The following is a 17,647-nucleotide window of genomic DNA, read 5'->3' as shown; positions in this document are numbered from 1 at the left end:
TCTGGGAATGAAAACCCCATTTTACTAACAAAAAGCCTTTTTACATGCCGTGCGGCCCTTGCCAAGACCATAGGCATTAAAGAAAAGTGCTATGTAGATCAAATGTGGGCTCACCTGCCAGGCAGCATATGTTTTGCTACTGTCAAACCCAAGGGTTCTGCAAAGAATTGAGACAGATGCTTATCTCACCTTCTGCACCTTTTGGAGAGATCATGTCACAGGGTCCACATCCTTGGAATGCTTTATTGTGAAACACAGCACCCTTTTTAACACTAGTTTGCCAGCAATCTGAGTCTTGCTGGTAGACGTTTTCTTCCACGCCAGCTAGTCTTGGCTATCTTAAGTTTTTCTAAAGTGACATGTTGAAATTCCCTCCTCAGATACCAACCTGGAGGTACGTGAGGTTCAGTGAATTGTAAACTTTCACAACTGATTTACATGTTCCAGGTTTTAATACCCTCTCAATTCTTAAACGGATTAAGGAGGACAGTCTTTAGCTACATTTGACAGAGATTATTCTCGACATGGCCTATTTTTCATGGTAGTCATTTATTGTACTTGGTAATTTGCTATATGGCCTTTTGCATTGATTTTTCTTTCTGAATCTACTTAAGGTCTGCTTCCTAAATGCTGGATATGCTGTTTAGTGACACCACTTTTGTTTATTCTGCGGTCTGGCATATTTGATAATTCATTCATTTCTTCACATGACATAAACTGGCAATGAATAAACTAAGGTTGGAAATAAAATGGTCTTGGCTGTCATAGCATGGATAAAAGCTCTGGAATCGCTGCCCAGTAATAAGAATACTGAGGGCCAAAAACCCAACTGCTTTTTAGATGAAGCTTAATCAGTTTCTGAAAAGGTTTATAAGACCTAACATAGTGGCTCTGATAATGAGGGGATGGGCCTCAAAATACAGAGTGTCTTTTCCAGGCATATGAGAGATGAGTGTGCACATAGAACAGGATTCATCATCACAGAATATCACAGCATTTTCTCATGTGTGCACAAAACAAACAAAAAAATTAATCCTAGTTTGTTACTTGTAGGCTTAATTTTGAACGACTATTGTTTCCATAGCAGAAGTCCGACTTTTAAAACATTTAGGGGCGCATGCAGACAACTCCTGACGCAGCATGTACTTGCACTTTCTAAGACTGCACATGTTAGCAGTCAAACAGATTCTGCTTTTATGATACTTTTGACAAAGATCAGACTTCACTGTACATGGGGTTTTTTGTGTGTACAGAGTTGCAGCCTTGCTATTTTGATAACCAAGCTATTTTTTTTCAGGTTTTCGTATTTGTTTGGAGACAGGTTTCAGGAGGTCAACTGATGCACCTATCTGTAGCACAGAAAGCCTAAAAGCAGTGACAGAAATGCACATAGAGCAAGTGTTTCAACTTTGACTTACTATCCAAACCCTGATGATGAATTACCTTCAACCTCCCAGCAACAAGAAACAGATATTAGTGACGACATAGGAAAAGGGTCAGTAGCAAGCTTTGGCCCATAAACATTCTTCTACAGCACAACAGTGCATGGAGCTCTATTTGTGCAACATTCAAAGATGCAATGCAGCTTGATAGATGAGGGCATATTTGGACTTCACCACCTCCCTGTGGCTCACACACTTGTCATCGTGGACACAGTAAGACAGGTGATGCCCAAGGCCCTGCTAATCCACCACATCCATTCTGCTCCCATGTTTTCTTCTGCTGCTTCTCTCTCCCAAGTATAGCCACTTTTGAAGCTCCTCCCAGCTTAGCCTGCATCTATGGACCTGTGAGCTCTTTTCTTGGACAGTACCAGCTGAGAGAATTCAGTGTCTGCTCCCTTTTGGTGCATTCTTCGCTTTCACTACTGGACATACTGGAAAAGGTTGAGAACCACAGTAACACAGAAAAGTACCCTTCAAAATACAAGTCAGTGTAGCAGAAGAGTCAAATAACCTCTGCATCTACACCACCTAGACTATGTCTGCAAACCTTATGCTGAGATCAGATCGTGCAGCACAAGCCAAATGGAACCAGTTCCTGGACAGCTGCCAAAATCCCTTGAGGTGCCTCAGGAAGGGACAAGCTCAGCTTTACACATCCTGGTCCCCAGTGCCTCACATGGGTAGCCCTATAACTGCTATAGCCATCTAAAAGAGAACAGAAAAGCATTTCCTGCCCTTCTGTGTATCTATAATGACAAGAGATACCATGACTGTGACAGTTTGGAAACAGACCTGTGGGACTCATTGTGTATCAGCATGAAGGTGAGAGGTCAACACAAGCACAATAGCAGAAGAAAGTACAAGAACCCAGAACATAAGCATTTGAACAAATCAATATTCTGCTCTCCAGAACCAAACTCTCCATCAGAGAAGACTCGTGGCTCCATTTGACATATTCCATGCTCCAGTCACTCACTCAAGTTATTGCCAGCAATGACATCTCTATCGCTGCTGCAGTGGCAGGAGAGTATGACTTTTCAGAAGGTGTAGGGGATGGCACAGGGCTGAATTTATCTGCCACTTAGTGAGACAGGTAAAGAATCAGGAGGAACAATCAGGTAAACATCTACATGTAAAAGTAAGACAAATAGCTTCTGCACCAAATGGGATCTGTAATGCTGCCTTTGCCGCATGTAGTAATAGATGTGGAAGTTGTTTGTTTAGCCCTTTGTCTTCCCAGACTTAGTTCTATATATGAACCCAGTACAGGAGCTCTGGAGTATGGAAGCTGGGTTATCACCCCTCGAGCCTAAGAGAGGTCAGGCTTTTCTCTGCATCAGGACAAGTATCCCTGGGCAGATTTGTCAGCATCTGGGGCAACAGAAAAAGAGTTTCACCAAGGAGAACTCTTCAGAGGCACAGGCTGTGGATGAGTCTCTGTAGCCTGAGCTTTTTTATCGTCTTCATGGAGTGCTGAAAATAAGAACAAGCTCATTTCACTTAGCAAAAATATTACTTACACTTGGGACTATCCTAACCCCAGGGTAGCATGAGACCCTTTGAGGGTTCTATCACTTTCTATCACTATCATAAAGTGTCTTAAAACTTTTTCAAACCCTACTCTGAATGTTCTCAGCCAGAATGAAGATGTGGAACCAACCATCACCACTTACGGCAGAGAGTTCAGTTAGAATGCAACTAGGACCATTCCACCCCATTCACCAGAAAACCAGGAGATAACGGACATGCAAGTTCTCTCTGAACTGAAGAGAGACTTGAAGTATCAGTTCAATGACCAAAAAAGGTACCTATTCCCATATAGAGACAAGTTACAATGCTGAATCTTAAATTAGTGTAATAAAACATCAAGTCAAAGCAATATTACCTGCAATCTCAGTTTGGCTAAACAGAATTATTTTAAATATTTAATGTTGGAAGTGTGAGGAAAATACAGAAATTGAATTTAAAATTGATGTGAAGATGCGCCAATTCCAGTAACATCATGTCTTTGTATGATGGACTACTAATAAGATGCCTTATATAATCAGATGCACAACAAAAATGCCTGAATGTGTCTTGCCATGTATCAGATAAAATGTGGAGTACTTATCTGGCATCGAAACTATCTGCTATTCCTTTAGCATCCATCCCACTTGCAATAGCTTTAGAAAGAACAAGACACAGAAGCATAAGAGGGAAGAGAAAGAAGACAATGATAAAGATATGAAAAATGTCTGTTTAATTATGCTCCAGATTTTATCTGTGTTTCATATTGACTCTCTCTCTCTTCTCCAAGAGAAATAACTGGCATGTGCTCTATTTTGAAAGTAGATTGACACAAAGAAAGAGAATTGGCCACGTCTCCTGGCATTAATCTCCTTCCACAACAGCCTGTGATTGAGTCAGATCTATTATTCTCGCTTTCAGGTCTGAGTCACTATCAAAAAAGATGCTATTTCTCCAGCTTCCTTTCCAGCAGGGATATATACTGTCTGGCAGAGACAGTGCAGAACACTTCAAGTCCTACAGAATTTGCTCTGGCTCTTGCTTTTGACCTGTTCACAGCTCATTCAATGAAAAGCACAAAGCCAAAAGAAAGACAAGGAAATAGTATTGCTGTTCCAGTTTTCTTATTATCTACTTTCTCAGATCCTTCTTCTTCAGTTTACTCCATGACAGCATCTAAAATGTTATATTCCTCACTATAACCACACTGCCTCAAGAAAAACATTCCCCATTGAATTTGAATTCATCCCCTTTACTACGTAAATACAAAAAACATTGTCTCCCATTATAACTCCCCTTTCATCTTTGCCCCTCTGCCTTCTGCTTATGTGCATCTAAATCCTTCTTCCTAAAGATCAGTTGGCATCCTTATTCTGCTCTGAACTTGAGATAGTCCTTAACTGGCCACCCTAAATATCCTCCCTTACTGCTTACACAAGGAATTGAAATAACCTGCCTAGTGTCACCCTACAGCCCAGCTGCTGAGCTCAGTACAGGACTCCAGGTACTCAGAAACATTGACTCTCGTCATATATGTCATGTCTGCTCCCTGCCCTCAGCCTCACTTCAGCAAGGCCCTGCACCCCACCCCATTTACCAAGAGAAGGAGGAACGATCCTGAGCAGGAGGAAGATACTCAGAACCACAACTGCCTGCACAGCTGATGAAATGGTACCATGTGTAGCTCACTATTACTCTAACGTTTAAATCCTTTATCTCCTTCCAGCCCTCTTTTAAAGTAACTACGGAGTTTTTTATTTGGGTGGGGAGGTAGAAGAGACTGACTTCAGGTGCAGCAAGTCCTCCCTGAATTTTCCCAGCTCTCACTGAAGTTTTTGAGCAGGGAGGATTTAATGCAGCTGGGACAGAGAACAGACACCTTCCAGCCTTCCCTCAGTAATGACAGAGCATCGCACCTGTATTAGAACCAGCAAATTGAATGCTGGTCCTAACAAATCCTCCTGGTCTGCTCTACTCTGAAGCTGAAGAACATCTCATCTTCTCTTTATTTAAGATCTTCTTTTCTTCTCTTCAGTAGAGTACCTGAGTGCTTTCCTCAGCCAAATTTCTTAGCTCACCACCTGCTTTCCCTGAAAACACCTGTGGAGATCTGAAAGCAGAACTGTGTCTGTTTTTGCAGTTATGAAAATAACGCAGGACTCACATCATGCAATCCTTATGCTTAGATCCCTTTAATCAAAGAGCTTCCCTGAATCACTTCATTGAACTCATTTCAGGAATGGTTCCGACCTCTGGTTTTAGCACTGCAGATACTCCGTGTGACCCGTTACGGGCCTGGCTGGCAGATGCATCTGGCTCTGGCTTTATCCAGCATTCATGGGAACCCATTACATGCTGGAGACCACATTCTAGTATTTCTATTAGCAAAGGGATATTTTGCCAGTGGAACAGGGTGTCAGTGTCCAGGGCACTCATCCTTCGCTACCTCAGCAGCCATATATCACACTGGTGCTACGGAATGAGGTCTCTTCTAGCAGGTTTTGGATGGGACCATTTCTGCACCTGCGGAGCTCACAGGACTACATTTTTTTTTTCTCTGTCATCTGAAAAGAGTTGAGCTACAGCTTCGGTACATTTTTGTGTCTGGACAAATCTCAAAAAAGCCATCACTTCATCCCTTCATCCAACATCACACTTCGCTTAAGTGGCTTTTCAGAACTAAGCCTGTATGGAACTGACTGTAGTATTTTACCCTCACTGTGAAATATTCTTTCCTTTTGTGACACCAACTAGTCTTGAAATGCTGTAAAAATGCTGACAGAAGAAATACCAGAGAACGGTTTTAAAAACATTGTGAAGGATCGGAAGGTCCAGAGGTGTTTTTTCAGCATCGGAACAGCCAGGGGACATTTAAAACCAAACGGAAAAAATTCTAGAGGACACAGAAGATTTAATGTATTTGAGGGAGTCACCAACATGAAAGGTAACATATTTTGGTGGAGGCTGGAGGGGACAGGATCTGACGGACAGTATGTCAGCCCTATAGTAGTAACGGGGGGGCAGGCGGCACTACTGGAACATGGGGAAAGCAATGAAATGAGAAAGGTAAATGAAGCGAAGTGTAGCATCAGGCAGAGGCCCCAACATCACAACACAGACACAGTGTACAGTCTCATAGATCCCCTGAGTTTTACATTGAAGAGAAGTGACAAAATCATCAGGAGAGAAATGAGAATGACCAGCAGAAGCCTGGGGAGGAACAGTGTGAGAAGGGAGTCAAAAACACTAAAGAGCTGCCTGAGGTTAGTGCTACTGGACTGCGATTTATGAAGGGATACATTCAAAACTGCCTCAAAGGTTAAATGTGAAGCTTGGACAAGAGAATGAGAGAAAAGAAAATCTTCAAGAGTCCAAGATATAAGCAAGATACATGGCATGCACAGCCCAGCCAGCACAATTACCCTGTGAAAATGAATTCCTGAACAGCAGCTCTTTGCTTCCCTGTCCTGAAGAGGCACCCCCAGTTGTGTCTGTCATTGAACCCTGATGGCTTCCACTGCTACAGCACCTGCACCACAACAAAGCAAGGACCCTTGAAATAAGGCTGCAGAGGGGGCATTAAAATCACACTAATCTTCCAGAATTTAATTTTCAAATGTATGCACCACTCTACATATATGCTTACAGTATAGATGCATGTATGCACACACCGGTACACATGTAGATGAGGTTACATACTCAGCTGCTAATCAGAACTCTTAAAATACAATTTAATTGTGTTTTAAAGTTTTTTTAGGAATCCAGAAACATATAAAAGTAATTTATGCAAACATGTCCCACAATCTCACTTTGGAGACCAAAGAGGTGCTTCTCAGTCTCACAGACAAAAGTCGCAGTATGGTTACCTTTATAATAAACTCTTCAGATCTAGGCTTTCCCCAAGTCTTTGCTGCATACTGGAAGAAGCCATTTACCTTCCAAAGCAAGCGGTCCCATGGGCTCTTTCCTTGACTCTCACCCCAGGCTTCTCTTTGCATTCATCCAGCTGCATCAACAAGAATCTTGTCCACCTATAGACTGTAGTATGCAGCTCCTGAATGCTGGAATTTGTGGCCAGTTAGTTTAGTTTTGCACCCTCTATAATTATGGGGATTATTCTGCTTTCGTTCAGATCATATAGTAATTTTTCACTTAGCTCTGTTACGTCCTTAATTATGACCTTAGGTTGAGGTGGTATAATTTTACTTTAAGAGATATGCCAGAACTCAAGTACTGACATCTCCAGGTTTCATAGAAATTGCAGGGATCATAGGAATTTAACTTAATAATTACCTCAATATTTCAAGTCAGACAATCACCATATAAAATAATTATGGGTTGTTGTTTTTCCAAATTCACTTTGTGGGTTACGGTAGGTTACTGCAGGTTACAATATATGGTGTTAAATAGATATAGAAAGAGAGATTAAAAGGTGTAATATACCTAAATGCAAGATTATTCAACTGAATGTGTAAGGAATGCCAAAAGACAAAGAGAGGCACCTCCTTTAAATGCATATATAGCAAATACCACATTTCCAATTAAGAAATGTTCAGATCAACTTTTCTTTTCCACCACCTCTTTAGCCAAAGAAATGTCTCTCCCCATGGGACTTGTAGAGATGCAAAGGCTGGCACAAACAGGAGCAAAAATACCCTTTGTTCACTTGCACGAAACCTTCAGTAACTGCCCCTCTACCACTCGTAAACTCTCTTCTTTCACTAACAGAAGCACCCTTAGCCAGCATTTCATCATGTTCCTTGGCACAATTAAGGTGATTTAAACTATACGCTACTACTTATAAGGTTTTCTTTCTTCCTTTCATTTTAAAAAAGCGATTAACAAAGTTCAAAAGGGGAATATTTTAGTACACCAGAATTTGACTGCATTTTGTGCCCCCCCACCTCAAAATGCCAATGCTTTTGTTATCTCCTGCATGTAAAGGTGGAGAAAAAAAATTACTTGGCATGATTTCCGTCATGTTGATTCTTCTGGGTTCTCAAATATTATGATCCATGGAAAGTCTGGATTCATGCTTACTTCTACTCTTCATTAAGTCAGTTGTAGTTGAATTGCTGGTAGGGCAGGCTGCTGATACAGTAGGTGGGCATGCTGAATAAAATACATACCACAGCTGTACCTGCACTTGTCAGAGAGCCAACCTGCTTTACGCCAGTCTGTTCTCCACTGCTTCCTGGTCATAGCCCATCTGTTTCTGAATTCATAAAATGCTGAAGAACACAAATATCTGAACCTATTATAGATAACATGCCTCAATTAAATTCTGATTGTGGAGCTGTGCTTAACAGACTAACATTGGTAATGCATCTCTTTCAAATTTGTCAATAAATTAGACACCCATCCATAGATATTTCTGCAGAATTCAGAGGTTTTTCTATGGAGTAGCTTCTACATGTGGTGCACCTGGCCAATATTCTTGCAGTTGCAAACAAAATCAAAACCAAAAATAAATGCCAAACCGGAGAATGGAAGGTTCCTAAGACAGATTAGATAAAAACCTACATATAGGGAGAGGTTCCACAGCAGGAGCACCTACAGGTGAAGTAAGCCAGACAGCTATTAACCTGAAGTTTACCAACAGCTTAAGGGAGGGCTTTACTTTTCAGTTGGATTCGGTGATAACATAGAATGATATTGTACACAAAAATGATGAAACTAATAAAAGTTTACCTTGTAGATATAATTTTTGCACTGGGAGTGAAACAAGCAACTTTATGAGGTCAGTTTCATAAAAACCAAGAATTAGAGGAACTCAGCAGGCTGTCAATAACTGATTTAATAGGAACAGACTTTAAACAGAAAAAGTAGGTGAGGGATATATCCCCAGGAAATTTGCTGGGAATACCTACAGTACCTATGATTAAACTGTCTGTCCTCTGGATGTCATCATTGCTCTTTTTATATGCTGTTAAAGGTGTATTTATGTAGAAGATAACTACAGTCCTAAAGAAGCTGGCTTGGGTGCATCATTTTTGGTAGCTCAGTGCATTTCTAATTAGAACTGAATACACAAGAGTGTGGTCCAGATCATTACTATTTATAATCTACAGTGCACAATTTTCTATAATGTAATGCAAAAAAAAAAGACCCCCTGTGCACATTTCATTTGATGTGATTTCACATCTCTGCTTCAAGAAGCACTTCATGTCTCTTCACAAAAAAATTCCACCTTTCCATCTGTGCAGCTGAGACATAGCTGCCAGTCAGCAATAGCATCTGCCGTATTTGCAAAAATCTTTGCTTTAACATGGAACCAGAATTTAAAATTTCTCAAAAAGGTGCTTGGTTTCTCCAAGGAAGGAATACTTCATTAGCACTGATGTGCCAGAGCAGAAAGGAAAAATTTGGAATACACCTTACTGTGGCAAGACTGACCCCAAGAGATTTATTAGAGAACACAGACCAAAGCATGGCACTGCAGGTATTTACCATATTTTTACAGGACTTTTTATAAGATATTACAGTGAAACAGTCTAAGTAGAAGCAGATTCTAGGCTGAATCATTCTCACAGCATGAGGCATAAGGTTGAATTCAAATGTTCTCAGTACCTTTCAAGTCCAGATGAATCCGAAGACGAGGAGGGGCTGGCTGTCCTAGCACAGTTGGGGCTGCTGGCAGGCGGTGCATACTGGACTGGCCCCAGTTGCTGGTAAAGGAGACTGTCACCTTTGTACTTCTTTTCTTGAGCTCTGCCAAATGTTTCTCAGCCGCTGTCAGCATCCATCCTGAAACAGTGTCAATTTTAGCAGCATAGGGACCACTCCAGAAGTCTTAGATATAAAAGCACAGTATCCTTCCCCCTTCTGCATGGCCACTGCACACAAAGTGAGTTGTCAGAGAGCTACATTGCACCAAAAAACCTACAGCTTTCACGAAGGAATTGTTATGGAGCTTTCAGAGAGAGACATTTTTCCAAGTTGTACAAGCTAATGCTTAACATACTCCTTCCCAGCAATAAACGCTCCTCACAAAATTGACTGAGATCAAATTTTGCACAGGAGCAGGGGCTTCTCCATCCCCAGGTTTATCCAAAGTATCAGTTAGATGGCGTTCAGCAAATCACGCTTAGGTTTACAGAAGGCAACTAAACTGAGAGATACAGAGGTGACTTCAGTGCTGAGCATCTGATCTCCTAGTCAGCCATGCAAAGAGGCATTTTTAGTCTGTTAGTTTTCCATGTACTTATGATTTTGGAAACAGTAAAAAGCCTCAGACTTTTAGCAGGGCTGAACAACTCAGGTTTTTTTGGTTGTTTTTTTTTTCGTGCTTCAGCCCCATGAAGATTATAAAATTTGATATTCTTGTAAGTCACATGTGGAGCAGAAGCTGTCAGGTGAGCTAACTGGGCAAATACCTCAAAAAGGGCACTGACTTCCTTCAAGGAAGATGTAGAGGGTTCCCTCATCCTTGTACCCAATAGCTAGTATTTTGCACACCAGCTTCTGAGGAATAAGTTATTTCTAGGGGTCCTTACTTCTATTTAAACTGAAACACAACAAGAGGTGACAGAATGATGGGATTCCCTTCTCTCAGGGAAGTACCTCAGCCATATAAACAAAAAATGTGGTGTGCACGTGCTCTGTCTCTTTAGTCCAATTAATCCTTTTAGTTTCATGCAAATGGAGAAGCTTAAAAGAAAATGTGTCCTTCCCTGTACCCCAGTAGCCTCTAACTGGAGGCCAGAGCGTTTCTATGGGAGGCAGGAGATGCAGAGTTACATACCTTCAGACAGCGATGGATCTGGAGCTCCCAAACTGAACTGCTGTGTGTGAGAGGGCACCAGCACTGCCCTGGCCACATTTTGGGAGGATGGCTGCTGGGTTTATTTTTGAGAAAAAGAGGCCTCTGCTTTCAGTAAAATATCTCTATCCCCAGGTAAACAGCCTAAATACTACAGAGCATACGTATTGGCTTGCTTAAACACTGCTCCATGCTCAGTCTGCCAGGGTTTTGTGCATTTCCCAGAAAAGGTAGGGCATGCACAGGCAGACCAAAGCCTCTCCACTTGCTTGCCACACCAGCAGGACATGGGATAACACTGGTGTGAACATGACAGAGCTGCATTAGCCCAGTACTGACAGGCTCAAGCTTTGAGGAGGGCTTATTGGTTTGGACATAGCAGGGTGTTATTATGGCTTTCATGGTTTCTGGATCAGAGCTGGGCTTTCTTTCATGTGGGACACAGGGAGATTCTGCCCTAGAGAAGCCCCATGCACCACACTGGGCTGTGCAAATGTCCCACTGGCTACCACAGAGCCAAACCCCCTGTAAGATGTGCACTTCAGCATCTCCATGTCAGCTTCTTCTGACTATGCAATATGTTTAGACAAGCTGTGCCTATTCATTTATTACAGTTGGCGCACCATTTTGTAGTGAAGTATGAAGCAGCATTATTAAAAGATGTATTTTAGGATGCTAAATCTATTGTTTTTAAGTGTCCTCTGGAGATGCAATAATACAGCTAGAAAAATAACTTCGATGTGCTGCCCCTTTTCAACACTGGAGTTTTGCCTTGCATGTTAATGTGTATGTTTTCATGCCTCAGCTACACTAACTGTACTCCCTTCCTCTTTCTATTTATTTTGGAAGCAATATATGTTTACTAAATCAGTTGAAAAGTGTTAATGATCAGTTCACAGAATACTAATGTGGATTCAAATTACTTTCACATGAATCAAGACAAATTAAAAAATACTATTTGATCATAAACTGCTTCAAATCCATGGCACAAGAATTCTAGTATCTTGAAATAAAGACTCCTTTTTTATTTTTCGTTAGTATCTCATTAGATATTTAAATTGATAAAAAGGTGTGGGGACAAGAACATGTGGTTTATTTCTGGTTCGTGTAACAGAGAAGAATGAAATAAACCCTCTTTGTGTGTTTATGTGTGGTAAGAAGAGGAGGTATCAAAACCAGTTGCACCACAAGCAATATCTCTTCCATGTTCCTGAAAAGTAGGAAGGAGACACATAAGTGCAAGCAAAAGAGTTGCGACATGGGTACAGCCAGCCCTGACTCTTAGCATATTATTCAAACCTGAGAAATAGACGTGAAACCTGAACACTGGTAACCTACATGGACACTGGGTCAAAATGTTTCCGACAGAAATTTTTATTGCTCCCCATAAAATTCACTGAAATTGAAGCATACTCCAGAGATGAACTGATTTCAGTGACATTTCAGCTTGATCCTGTCTTGATCTGAAACAAAACTGTGTTTCAGCACTGTCTTTCCAGTAAGTCTTACATTTTGAAGGTAGGAACTTCCAAACTATGAAATTCCTACAGGTTTTAGTAGAGGAGAATAACCCAATTAATGACGTCCATTGGGGAAAGGCAGACAAATCATACATTAGGGTACACATGTGTTTGGGAGCAGTGTACTAGCTAGGAGCACATGCCATACCCACCGGCCATACCTGCATACAGGTGACAAGGAACACACAACCTCTAGCAAACCAGGCTTCAGTAGTTCTGCTGCTCAAAGAAAACAAATTTTTTCCCCCATCTGTTAAAATTGGTCCTTTCCAGGCTCCCAGATGTTGTAAATTAACCTCTTAGTGCTTTGTCATACAGGAATACCCGTATGCTACACTAGCAAAACACTGACATGGATGCATCATGATAATACAAATGGTGACTTTGCTGGGTCAGTCAAACTAGCATCACTGAGCAAATCACTACTAGAGGGTAAAAGCACTTTAGCTGGGAAAATCAAGCCTATACCAGGACACTCACTAGATCCCAGTGCAGTGAAGCTGTGCAGGCAGAGCAGCCTGTAGTGCAGGCCAGTTTTGGACACAATGTCCTCTGCTTTCTCCTTTCTCCTGGTAGAAAGCAGATAGCTTACAGTAACAATATTAATCATTACACCTGCCTTGTAAGCTGGCCCATGAGGAGCCGGTGGATACTAAGAACTTATCTTTGTTCAACTTTTCCTTATTCATGAAGGAGTAAGTGTGGGTGCAATACTTTCTTAACCACAGTTGCCCCGAGATGTGGTTTAGGAATGTAAGGCAGGATGCAAGGTTGGGTTTGCCATCTCCACTACTGTTTTGCAGAGTCCAGGTAGAACACTCAGCTGTTCCTTTACTCTTTTATGTTTTACACAAAAATGTAATTTGTGGTGGATATTTTATGCATGACAATTAAGACTCATCTAGGAAACTATCAGTAGGAATAGGCTCTCCAACCTACTCTATTTCATTCACGACAATTTTATCTAACCAATTTTTAACAAATTTAAAACATTGCCCATATCTACTCTAGCTACGAGGCACTGGTAATCAAGTCAAGCACCATTGACTATGAGAACAGTGAACTGTAGAAAATGACTTCTCAGCATTATGTAGTGTCACAGCACAATTTAAATAACACGTTCATTATTCAAGGTCTCATAATTTGTACATATAGAAACAGATATAGGGAGCTGAAAGAGGCTTTCAAGCTTTCAACAGTTAAATAAATAAGCGACTTGTATCATTACAAGTGTACTGTACAGTCTTTAAATACCTGATAGGTTGTTGGAAAGTCCTTCCAAAATTTAATTCAATAATACAAAGTGCTAATTTAGGATGAAAGATGCATATCCAGTAGTGACGGCTATTACGTATTGACACTGCTTTTAAATGAATAAACAGAAGATTTCATAGAAACTGTGCTTTCTGGGTAGGAATCTCAGACATTATTATTATGTTGATGTATAAAAGAGGTCTTACAATTGTGATTACAGAAATCTAATATTAAAATAATTATCTTTAATTTTAGCGAATGTCAGTATTTGTTTCTGAGCAAGGTGGAATTTCTTGCAGAGGTTGTTGTATTGATTTTCATGTGCATTTAGAAGACTCAAAAGTGAAACTGTTGCAATCACACTCTATCTGATATTTCTGGTAGGAGCATAGTCGAAGAAGAGTATTCTACAATGTTTTTTAGAGTACTCAAACCCAGTCTCATATAATTTCCTGTAACTCAATGATGTCATATTATACCTAGATGCACGAGTTACAAAATATAAATACGACATGCCTGTTTATATATAGATAAAATGTATAGATAAAATAACCTGAGCTATGAATAAGTAATTTTAAAGGAAATTTACCAATTTAATATTTGCTTGTGTATTTTATAAAAGGCCAACATATTTGGTAAAAACTATTTAACAAACCAAATTTTACCCAACAATTGTTGCCAAAGCAGAAGAATCTCAGGAGTCTTTCCTGCACCTGATACTTGTCTGCTTGGGACCAGTTACCTGTCTCTGCTGAATTTAAATTGTGAGCGAGAGATGAATTTAAGCCGTGCTGTTAGGTACTTCAGCAGAAAACATTTTTCCCTTTTCTCTGAGAAGAAAGTCTGTGTCTCTAGATGGAGCCAGGGCAGACAGCTGCATTCCTCTCCTTACTGGGGAACAGATGAGAAACACTGTCCTCTTCTGACTGACACTGGAGCAAGTCTTTCAGAGGCCTGGTATTTCTGGGGTGTTTATGAGCTTGTAATTTACTCATTGTTGACCTCACAAAACTGCCTTCCCAAAGGAAAACGCAATTTCCCTCACCTCAGGACACACAGGAATGCCCGTTTTTTCCTCTTTCTGGGTACAGACACACGTTTACCACTGGGTCAGGGATTGAAAGTATTCCTGAAGCCTTGTAAATCTTTACTTTGTCATTTGCCATTTTCATTGATACTCCAAGCTTTCTCCTCCCTTTCTCAGTCCCAGACCTGAATACATAGCCTGCCTGCATCACTCCCTGTTGCAACAAATTCTTACTCTTACTGCCTTGTCCAGTATGTACAGCAGGCAGCCAGCTGAGCCTGGTGTGATCATAATCTCTTCTGAATCTCCCCACTGCCCTCTCCTAATTTCCTTCCTGTCTTCCACTTCACCATATCACATCCAAATTTGCTCTACAATTTTGCCTTGGCCTTGTTATCAATCCATGCCCTTTATTGAAAGCATCCCTTTTTTCTTGATAGTTCTCAATGTTACCAAGATAGTGAAGTTTTAATCTAGTTTTAAGGCATTACTACCATTTGTTCTTGGCAACTCCCATACAGAATTTATTTTTCATGCTGATTGCTACTCCATACACAATCCTCCCTGGATCCTTTTTCATGACTAAGTGGAGATATTTCATAGTTACCAAAAGATAAGAACACACATGAACTGCCATTGGCTATCTGTTAGCCCCCAACAGGTCTGGCAGGATCTTGTTTATGTAGCCAGGTCTTACTTTAGCATCTTGAAACAGGCTGGGTCTATCCTACCAATGATATATGCTCCGCAGTATGTTCTGTATCCTGCCCTGGGTACTCCTGCTGCAATTCAGTTGCACCATCAGATGCTGTGCACCTTTCTCTGTACACCCCGATTTCCTCCCATAGAAAAACTGGTTCTGTGTGTAGGGAGGGTGCTACTACAGATCCACAAAGTCCCACAGTCTGGACGGTCAGGAGACCACAATTACAGGCACAGCATGAAAAACACTTTCCCTACAGGACACCAACAACCTTTGTACCTTAGCACTGGTGTAAATGGGCTTTACTGAGGTCAGCTGAACTGCCTGAAGTTGCAGTGGATTTGGCTTTGTGTTATCTGGCTGTTATAAAAAAGATCACTAGGCCACGTCACTCATTCAGTGAGCATACCCTGTGTTCCTGTGCCTCCTCTCGTGTCTGCGTTGCTCTTTTGGAGAGCTAGCTATGTACATGAACATGTTCTGTAGGTCAGACCAAAATCCATCCTTGCCCTGTATCCTGTCTTTGGGCTATTAGCAGGAGATTCTTGGAGGACATGAATAAGAAACAGGACAAATCAGAAATCCCTGCGCATACTCACTCTGCTTCCAGCAATCAGCTGCTTAGAGGACTTTCTGAACTAGAGCTTGCCATAGTACCATCATGTTAATAGTCCCCCATGGACCCATCGTTCGTAATAGATCTTATTTTTTTGAACTCATAACGTCCTGTGGAATGAGTTCCACAAAATAATTATGCCCTGCATGACAAAAGTTTGCTTTAAATTCCCTGTGTGATTGTAACATTGGAACCCCCTTAGGTCCTGTATTGTCAGAAGCAATGCATTAGTCACTCCCTAATCACTTTCTCTATGACACTCATTATTGTGCACATCTCTGTCTTTTTCCCCTTAGTGGATCCTCTGAAGGGTCCAGATTATTTACCCTCTCCCTGTTATCTTTTCCTGTACCTTTCTTAGTTCTATCCCTTTGAAACCCATCAATCAACCACATACAAGATTCAAGATGAATGTGTGTGATTCAAGAGAAATGTGTGTGCCATAGATTTCAACAGTCTGATTCAACTGGTCTTTCTTGTGATTAATTGGTACTTCGCAAGTTTGGAAAGCACCAGGACAAAAATCGAAAGAAAAATCAAAATAGTATTGGCTAACAAATGATAGTGATAATAAACAGATTGGTTTCTCAGGAAGCAATGTGAAACAAAAGGTAAAATAAATAGGTGGGATAAAAAATAATCGCAAGGTAATTTCCAAAACTAAACAGTCAGTTCTTTCTCCCAACATCTACTGAAAGCGTCTTTGCTCTGGGAGGAAATTCTTGAAGTTTACCACTTCAGGGGAATGAAAAATAAAAGGAAATGCAGAGTTGACTCTTGAGGTCTCTGTGATACAGTAGACAATTGCATCTGCTCTGCTATTGACCCCTCGAACAGGGTTTCAGAAAATCCATGCATTTAAGAAACACTACATGACAGCTTATTACTTGCTAGAACTGTCACTTATCTCTGGCTGCAAGTGACTCAGCTGAACAAATATCATCTCATACATTATCATGTATCTGTTAGCAACAAGATTGGTTTTCTTATGCATGGTCAGCACAACACTTTTTCTCTTCTGAAGGCAAAAAACTAAGGTATATTTAGGCTGAAGAGCTCAGTATTTTAATAAGAGGCTTCTAGAGGCAGCTGCACCTCTGAATGCTTTCAAAGCACCTATATCAGGAATTGGACTCCTCAGCATTATTGTTTTGTGCTGGCAAACTCTTGCCATTTCTCTCTAATTCACAGCAGAATTGAAGCACCTCTTCACTAGCACCAAGCAGTTTGCAGTGACAGTTAGCTAACGGGAGGCAAAATCCTGGCAAGGACGTGACAGTCTGCAACTGATTCAGTCCCTTCACAAGCTGAGTCTCATGCAACCTTCGTGACCATTACAAAATGCCCTGTCCTCATGGTTTACTTTTCCCCCCCGCCTAGTGAAACAAAACTTTCTCATTCAAAAAATGGGTTTTATGCAGCAATCAGTAACCGATTTAACAGCCAATAACTGAGGCTACTTCAGCAGGATCTGGAATTGCCTTCTTCAAACTACCATCAAGAATTAGTACCCCTAATGACCTACAGTCAAGCAACCAGGCTTTTGTCTGGTGCACAGACCTTGTGCAGGTGACAGAGATCCAACTAATCTGCCAATAATTATGCAAGAACATACTCTCACCATGCATGCCCAGTGTAAATGAAAACACTGATGTTTTCTTTGATCTTTTAAGTCAGTAGATTTTTGGATATTATTCGAGGAAACACTAATATGCCAATTCTCCTCTGTTATTACTAAGAAAACATTGAACAGGTTACGCAGGCATCTCTTGTTCTGCTGGCTTTACTAATCTAAAAGTTTGTCTGTCGATTGA

General features: G+C 40.9%; 1 long non-coding RNA gene across 1 annotated transcript in view; it reads right to left on the bottom strand.

Moving 5' to 3' along the window:
• Positions 1-17,647, bottom strand: part of LOC110366339 (uncharacterized) — a 132,094-nt gene that overhangs the window by 63,995 nt on the left and 50,452 nt on the right. Inside the window, exon 7 of the long non-coding RNA XR_010473129.1 lies at positions 9,522-9,698. This is a non-coding gene — a long non-coding RNA (uncharacterized LOC110366339). The remainder of the gene's footprint in view (positions 1-9,521; positions 9,699-17,647) is intronic.

The sequence above is a fragment of the Columba livia genome, chromosome 5 (genome assembly GCF_036013475.1).
Source record: "Columba livia isolate bColLiv1 breed racing homer chromosome 5, bColLiv1.pat.W.v2, whole genome shotgun sequence".
In the NCBI taxonomy this organism is placed as follows: domain Eukaryota; kingdom Metazoa; phylum Chordata; class Aves; order Columbiformes; family Columbidae; genus Columba; species Columba livia.
This window is presented reverse-complemented; position numbering and strand designations above follow the sequence as displayed.